General features: G+C 32.3%; 1 long non-coding RNA gene across 1 annotated transcript; it reads right to left on the bottom strand.

The window, feature by feature from the left end:
- On the bottom strand, positions 1-5120 carry LOC143242502 (uncharacterized). The gene is made up of 2 exons (XR_013022823.1): positions 4917-5120; positions 1-3813 (listed from the first exon to the last, which is right to left on the bottom strand). It is a non-coding gene; the product is annotated as an uncharacterized LOC143242502 (long non-coding RNA).
- Positions 5121-8701: the final 3581 nt, after the last annotated feature.

Here is an 8701-nt window from a genome sequence, read left to right as displayed (position 1 = left end):
TTTTTGTTTTTTTACTGTCCTTCCACCAGGATTCTACAGACTTGCACAGTAATTCTATGCTTGCAAGATCACAGGTCTTATTTTTAGCTAATTTTATTGTCATCAAGTCATTAAGAGAATCATTTATTAGTTTGGACCACCAATCATCCTTAATAACTGCCATCTGGGAAAATCCATGTTCTGGTTCAGCAGATGACACGGAAATCACCTGCATGCGGCATACCAAGGCCAACACTGTTGATCCAGGGAAAGGTTTACCATCCTCAACAGTAATTTGACTTGCAACTGACTCTTTCGTGGCACTTTTTGAGCATCTGGCTCTTATCTGACCACTAATAACAATCACCTTTCCTCTAAGTAACCACTTGCCAGTTTGTTCACATGTTGTGAACTCTTTATGTATTTCTATATACTTATAGTTTATACTTAGAGAGCCACTTAAATAATATTAATTACACGATATAAAATGTTTGCATGTTATTATTTTGTGTTCCTAATTTAATTCAGCAAAGTATTAACAAGTGTTAACTTTTATCCAGACTTACTACAATAAAGTACAAGATCCACAAGTAAGTACTAAAAGTCTTGCTTTTATATTTCTCATTTATTGTTACAAAAGTGAGTACAATGTGAAACTCAGAATATTATTAGAATAGAAAAGAAAATATGAGTGAAACAATTTCTCAGGAATCTATGCATGTAAAATGCATGTGCTACATAATTTAGTGTTTGTTTATTTTACTCCAGTTTTAGTCATTTGTCTACCAGGTGTTTATAGGTGCATACTTACATAGTTCAAAAAATATTAAAACAACAAAACTAAATGAAGACAAAATTTAAATTGTTACAAGTCTGGGATTATTTAGGATAAATAACTTATTTTATGTAACAATCTACAGTTATTCTAGAAGAAAAAAATGGTAGATTTATCTTGTATTTTTTTTCGAAACAATCCCTGAGGAAGGGTAAGAACAATGAATAAGCCCAACAGACTACCAGAAGTTAGAGTACATTCATATGATGAGATGAAGCATCAGTGAACAGATACAGATCCATCTTAGATAAAGATAGTGGCACATTGATGGTGATGCCAGAGAGGCAAGCCACCATTATAAATCCTGGGCTGGAGGAGGGGGCATATGAACTATTTTCGTCAAGATTTCAGTGAGTAATTCTTCTGTGAATGCAAGGTTCAGAGGAGAAGATGGAAATGTCTGTGTGTGATCAAAGAGTTAGTTGGTTTTAGTGAAGCCATGGTCCCCATCATCAAATTATCTCTCATGAACTATAAGTTGAACAAGTGTAGATTTTGGTGACTAGTCACTCACAGGCAGATGGAAAAAGGCTGAGCAAAACTCAGAAAGGGCTTAAGAAACACTCTCAAGTGAAACTTGAGTGTGAGCAAGGAAAAATTCAGAAATATTAATGAACACCACAACTTCGATATACTGCAGATAAAAGAAAGTGGTTGGAGGAGAAGAGAGAGAGAATTTGGGTAAAAGACTACAGGTAAAAATACAGAATTATCCACCTCACCTGTGTACGTAAAAGTGTGACCCAAGTGGATTTAGTAATGACTGACAACCTCAATGAATCATATACAGGTAACAAAGGAAAGTTGTGAATTAGAAATTCTTACACAGGAAATTGGGGACTAAAGCAAGGTATAGTGGTGGAAGTTTCAGTTTGCAACAGTGTGTAAACTAAGGATAAAATGAAGGATTGATTTTAGCTTCTGATTAAATTTAATTAGGACTACAACAAAAAATTGTGGAGAAAAGAAACAGGGAATGATAATCACCTACAAAAATTCTAAAGAGCATGGTGCAGCACCTCAGCCTTTGGCACAGAGATGAGAGGTAAAGTATGGTTAGAAGAATCAAGTAAAGACAAAAATACTGAGAACTAAAATGTGAAACCAATACTAAATAATCTGACCCCATTCTCCCATAACAAACCTAACAAGAGAAATCCCAATTGTGGAAATCAAGGAAAAGGAATTCAGAATCATTAAAATTGAAGATATAAGAATCAGACAGGTGTGAACTTGTAAGAAAACAGTTGGTCAAGGAAAGATAAAACAAATATTATTTATGGTTAGGATTAGGAAGAAGCAAATAAGACTAACTTTTCCCATAAGATGGGTACTATTGCTTGTCATTTACTAATCTGTTTGCATGTCTTTATGAAAAACCATATTTTGGAAAATTAGCTGTCGAGTTACGGTGCAAGTTTGTTACTTTTTTTATCCCTGATATTTCTTAATACTTATTATCCATAAAACAATATTTATTAGTTTTGAATTCCTTTATGTCCCTTTTATTAACATTTATATTTTAATCACTTTTCATGTCATATTATTATTTTGCTGTAAAAACACCCATAATAATTTCCCTTTTAAGTTAAATGTTTTAAATACCTTTTCATACTCTTTTATACCAAAAATTGTTGTTCCATAGTTTATTTGTAATCATAAAACACAAATAAAATTAGTCCCACATGTCAAATTATATCAATATCTAATCAAAACAATTCTGGTGTATCATGATAGTCTTCTTTTCATAACTATAATGTTACTACACATTTCTTCACACTTAATTTAGTAATTTCCAATTTTCCTACAACAAAGAAAGGTCTACCTTTTAAAGATACCAATATTATGTGGTTTCTTATTTTTCTTGTTCATTGATTTTTTGAACATATATATCTTCTGAACATCAGAAGCTGATTAATCAAAGGTATCATTATGATATCTTTGTTATATTCAATTACTCTCAACAGGCAAGTCAGTTTTTATTGTATCTTTATAATAAACTTTAAAACAAAAATGATTCTGTATCATAAGAAATAGTTTACAAGTTTATGTTACAATCTATAGAGATGAATAAATTTAAAATAAATCTAATGAAAATATTAATTTATAACTCCCATGAAAAAACAACAACTTGTATATATAAGAAATATAATAACGACCCTTTATCTATTTGGCTATAATATATTATGTCTTTTGGCTTTTTAACACCAAATATGCTCTCAGTGAATGAAAACAAAGGTTTGGGAAATATCTTATAGCATTACATTTGATAAGTAACACCATTTGTCTCTAATTATCACAAAGATGCAAAGTGTAAAAAAAAAAAAATCAATTTCTATTGTATTTTGGACATTATAAAAATGGTATCCACATCACACATGCAAGATCAGAACGAATAAAACACAAAATAATATAACAAATGGCAGTGATAACATACAACCACTAAGCTTTGAAACTGATAGCAACGTGGATCCTGCCTGCTACTGACTGCAAGGTAGATGCTCTAAGCAACTGATAAATGCCACAGCACTCTCCACAACCCTGTGAATAGTGTCTTACAAATGGAAGAGAGTGGAGAGATGAAGTCCTAAAACATGCTCAAATACCTGCCAGTGCTGTATACAGAGGAAGTGGAAGGAGAGGAAGAACTGATCAACTGTAGCAAGCTTCTGCAGTTGCACCACAGCCTCTTCAAGTGCAACAACCTGCAACTGATAACTAGCAGGGATGCAATAATTAGATCTATCTGAAAATGACTGGCTTGAACATAACATTCAACCTGTTGATTATTTTCATTTTTTTTTCAAGATGGAGCTTTCTAATTTAGTTCTCAAGAGAGGAAGAGAAGAATCAACCTGTAGACTAATGGAAACATTTTAGCTTACCATCAGTTGTTCAGAAATGTCCAGAAATAGTTTTGAACAAATAACTTCCTTTCTTCACTTCCCAGACAATGGTCTTCACAAAGTACAATGAGGTCAGCTTCGATTTTATTCTATCTGGAAAATATATCCATTATACATATCAGTTACCATTATTATTATAGCACTGAATTTGGTCCTAGTAAACACCTACCTATTAATGAAAGCATCAAATTCAAGAGTTGTGTATCTTATAGGCAATAACTGTTATCTAAACCCATCAGTCAGGGAATAAAAATAGGCATTATGGAGTAACAAATATAGTTAGGCTTCAAACTTTATCATTTCTTATGTTAAAAGAATTATTGTCACTTCAGCTGTTTTGTTTTTTCTGAATCTATTTGTTCAGAATTACTGTAAGGATGTGAATACAGAAGTGCAATAATGTACACTGAAAGTTTCTATTCATTATCAAGTTTATTTGTTAAACTACAAAGATTGAAATTTGTCAGATAATGTTTTCTTTCATTTTAGAGAAAAATCTATTCAATCCTGTAACACTGAGTATGTACAGTTTCAAATAAGCAATACACCAGTTTATCCACATTTGATAAACTGAAAAAATGGTAATTTGTCTAATTTTGGTAATTTTCTTATTTGGGAAATGAGTAATAGCTGTGGGATACAGATATACAACTTTATCAATGAACATTCTAAAAAGCTTGTACATTTAAGTAGTTTAATCAATATATCAATTAACAAGCTACCCATATTAACTGTAGAAAAGTTGACTCCCTTTTCATAGTATATGTCATATATTCATTAAAAAGAGCCAAAAAAAGGGGTGAAAATTGATTAATTATAACAAAAATTGAACTAAGATCCAAAGCTGTTTGCAAGAAATGTGAAATTCCATGAAACGTATGTCCATCTTATGGCATAATCACTCAAGAAATAGCACGAACACTTTTTTGTAAAAATGTCTGAAAATTAAGTAATTCAGACCAAAATAATAATGTAAACACAAACTAGGGAATGATGCATTAAGTAACATGTAAGATGCTAAAATCAGTGAATGATAATAATGAAAAAACGCTTCTCTTTACCAATGAAAGGGCGAGCATGTTTAGTGTGACGAGGATTCAAAGTCGCGACCCTCGGTTTACGAGTCGAGTGTCTTAACCACCTGACCATGCCGGTCCCAGAAAAGAAATATATGGTGAATAACATAGAGAACTAACCTATTATCGGATTCGCTATATACCATGTTCAGTGAACAGAACAACACTGAAATCCGAGGTTCGATTCCTCAAAATGGAAAGGACGCAGAGAATCAATTGTGGAACCCTGCTCTTAAGAAACACAGCAACAATAACACTCGATTCGCTATTTTATCTGCATTAAATTACCTTCGCCAATTGCCAAGCTCATCTTTACTTTTTGGGATAAAGCCTATAAGTCTTTAGTTAATTTTTTTCATCATTGAAATTACACATTTTAATAACGAGGATAAATATTCATAATTAATTCATTAGTCCATTGAATAATTAATCGTGACGATATATACCTTATTGTTTACGTATCTAAAGTTCTCATTTATACGTGCCAATTTGATATTTATTATTATTAATCGAACCTTTCTTTTCAATTTTGCGAAACAATACTCATTACAACAGGCTTAATACTAATATATAACTTTATAAGTATTGTTACCTGAATATTATTTTTGACAATCACAATATAGTTACTAAGAGTTCTTCAACAACAATATATATTGTGTAATTTCAACAGTTATTTAGATTATTAACATATCTTAGCAACATAAACCTTTAGAGACAAGTAGCCCATAGCGTACGCAAATCAAAGAGACAGAGAAATTTCCTGAATAATGGATTTATTATTGCGAATTTTATTTGCTTTAGTTATCTTCCTTGCGGAAATCCAAACTACGGTGTTTGGAAGAGCTATTTTACCAAGCACACAGGTAAAAGCTAAGTACACGTACATCCGTCGAGGAGAAGATATTGAAGTTAAATGTATCCCACCTGGTTACAAACAAAAATATTTATTCAGCGATGTTGTTAGCTACAAATGGACAAGCCGAACAGGCACAATTGGATCTGTAGGAAACAAAATCAGAATGGACAAGTATACAGGCAACCTTATAATTAAAGACGTTCAAGCTTTCGATATGGGTGATTACAACTGTAATGTTATTTACTGGAATGAAGACATCAGGCCACAAACCAAACAACAAATCGTTGTGAACCATTATTTAAAAGGTAGATAATTGTACTGAATATTTCTAACTTCATGTGAATATTTATCTTTCACTTAGAAAATAATTTCCGCTAACATAGTATTCTAATTAACGGGGATTTAGAGTTAACATCAATTTAAATTTACCGTGGAATCTAATACGATATTTGTACAACAAAAAACGTTCAAGGCTCATAGAAAAATACACGTGTGGTGAGTGGCCGTAAAGTTACATACATAGGCCAAACTAAGTGCTGTTTGAAAGTTAATTTAGGAATATATACGGATACCGCACAGATCGCTTGTTTGTTTGAAGTTAAGCACAAAGCGACACAATGGGCTATGTGTGCTTTGCCCACCACGGGTATCGAAACCCAGTTTCTAGTGTTCTAACTTCACAGACACACCATTTGGGCCACTCGGATGTACATAGATCTTTACTACCGTAACAGATGGATATACAGACATTGACGTTACCATTAAGTCTTCTAACTGCGAAAGCGCACACGAATCAAAATATTCAACCAACACCGTTCCAACTCATATTGTTTTATTTAACCATCTGTAATTCGTGTAGTGTATTATAAATTGTGATTGATGAATATGTAGCATTACAATTCTAGTTTATTGTATTGTATGCATAAATATATTTTCCTTAATTTTCATTTCTCAAAAATAATAATAGTGTTTTTATTGCACCCTATAAGCTACTCTCTAAGTTTCATATTCTCATGGGTCATGTGGACTTCGCAAAAATCTACTAAATCAAAAATACGATACCTTATATCCGAGAGCTTTCAAAAGGGACACATTTCGTTTTCATTGGCAAACTAGAAATAACCGTTTTGATTAGTTTCTGAGTGTTCATGAAGCAAAATAATCGTGAGGTATAACTACTGACAAAAAAAGGGAACACTAAACAAATGTAATAGAACAATAACCCGAAAATTATCATAAATAGATGACAGTTTATTACATTTTGCACTCCTTTATGATCAACAAAAATTAACAATAAACTTATATGGGAACAAATTTCTACGCATTCACGTGTCCGTTGGAGCTCAACTTTCGTTTATAAAAGTCCCCTCGGTGGGCTGAGCAGATAGCCCTTTGTGGCTTTGCTATAAGAAAAACACCCAACGTTTATAAAAGACTTAATACTGAACTAATTTGGTGGGTATTTTCAAGGGCGGTCTTAGTCATTGTGAAGCCACGGGAGAATTCAATAAATGGGGATCCCATAATGATGAGAAAAGTCAAAAGTATATTGACAAGCACAGCATCGGGGACCCTTCTATGTCTGATGAGCCGAGCAATTGGCGAGTTTGGGAAACAGGTAAGACCACCGGTGAGTATTTGGGTTCTAAGATCTAACAAGCTCTTAATGAGCTTGATAGACAGAAGATCAGGAGCGCTAACAATGTTGTTTCTCTTTGCCCAAAGATACGCGGACACAGTCTTTTTCTAAGGAAAGCTCGAAGCTACTTCAGTTAAAGATCCACAATCTTTCTATTAGAGCATTTTCCCATAACTCTCTAGACATAGTTTCTAGTTTTATGCATTATCTTGACTTTAAAATGTCAAACTCATCAGAGATGTTGCCTGTGAGTATCATGCCGACATAAGAGTAATCTGTGTTACTGAATTTTGATGTGATATAAACATTCCAGCTTAAGATGTTTAACTAACTGATGGTTTACACTTATAAATTTACAAAAAATTATAAATCGTTTATAAACAAAAAAAATTTCACTAGACAATTTCACATATCGTCATTAAAACTTCGTGTTAAAACATACAAAAAAGATTGTTTAACTTATGTCAGTAAAATAGTTAACTTGGCAAATGTTAACAGTTTTATTTAATTTTTTATTTCAGTTTATTCGCCACCAGATAACAACATCTTTTGTCCATATGGATACATGTTAGGGAAAAGTGATTGCTGTAAGTTGTGAATAATGATATACTTTTCTTTTCTTTTTTTCTAGAAAAAATTCTGTTTCGTAGACACGTGTTTTCATTAATTTAAAGATAAAACATGAAGTACATTTGGATTCATCACAACTCAAATGCTTCTATTGAAACCTTGTAAAGTGTTTTTGTTAGTATATTTCTTCAAGTATATTTTTCACGACAGGATGATGAAAAATCGCTTGAATTTTAATTTCTTTTACACAGAGACGCAAAATAATATGTGAAGTAAGCAATATATGTAATAAACTTTTTGTGACTTTCAGTTAAAACGAAATATCACACTACAAAAATACCTGTGCTAATTACATTATCACATGAAAGATTACCAGTTAGGTAAAATTTCTATAAGACCTACAACTTACTATACGTTATGAAAATAGCAAGGTTTCCTAGTGGATAGCGTTGCGGTCTACTATTCAAATGGCTCCAGGTTCATTTGTTTTCAACTATTCGTTGCATCGTGTTTCAGAATAAGTTTACAAAAACACAACAAATGCCCACAAAATGTTAACAAAAACATGAATAAATGTATTGCGGAAAATATCCCACATAAGAAACATTTTTCAAATATTTAAATTGTGGTATTACTGTGAAAAAGAGGTTACTTTATGAAAATAACCACCAATGGTACTGCGGTTTGTCAGAAGACTCACACCGCTAGAAATCGGGTTTCGATACCCGTTGAGATCAGATCACTGATAGCCTAATGTGGAGCTTTGTGCTTAATTCCAAATAAACAGACTAAGTTATGAAAACTATTTTATTAATTAGTAAATATTAAACCATACTAAAT

The sequence above is a fragment of the Tachypleus tridentatus genome, unplaced genomic scaffold (genome assembly GCF_004210375.1).
Source record: "Tachypleus tridentatus isolate NWPU-2018 unplaced genomic scaffold, ASM421037v1 Hic_cluster_2, whole genome shotgun sequence".
NCBI lineage: Eukaryota > Metazoa > Arthropoda > Merostomata > Xiphosura > Limulidae > Tachypleus > Tachypleus tridentatus.
The sequence above is the reverse complement of the archived record's forward strand: the minus strand, read 5'-3'. Positions and strand labels throughout refer to the sequence as shown.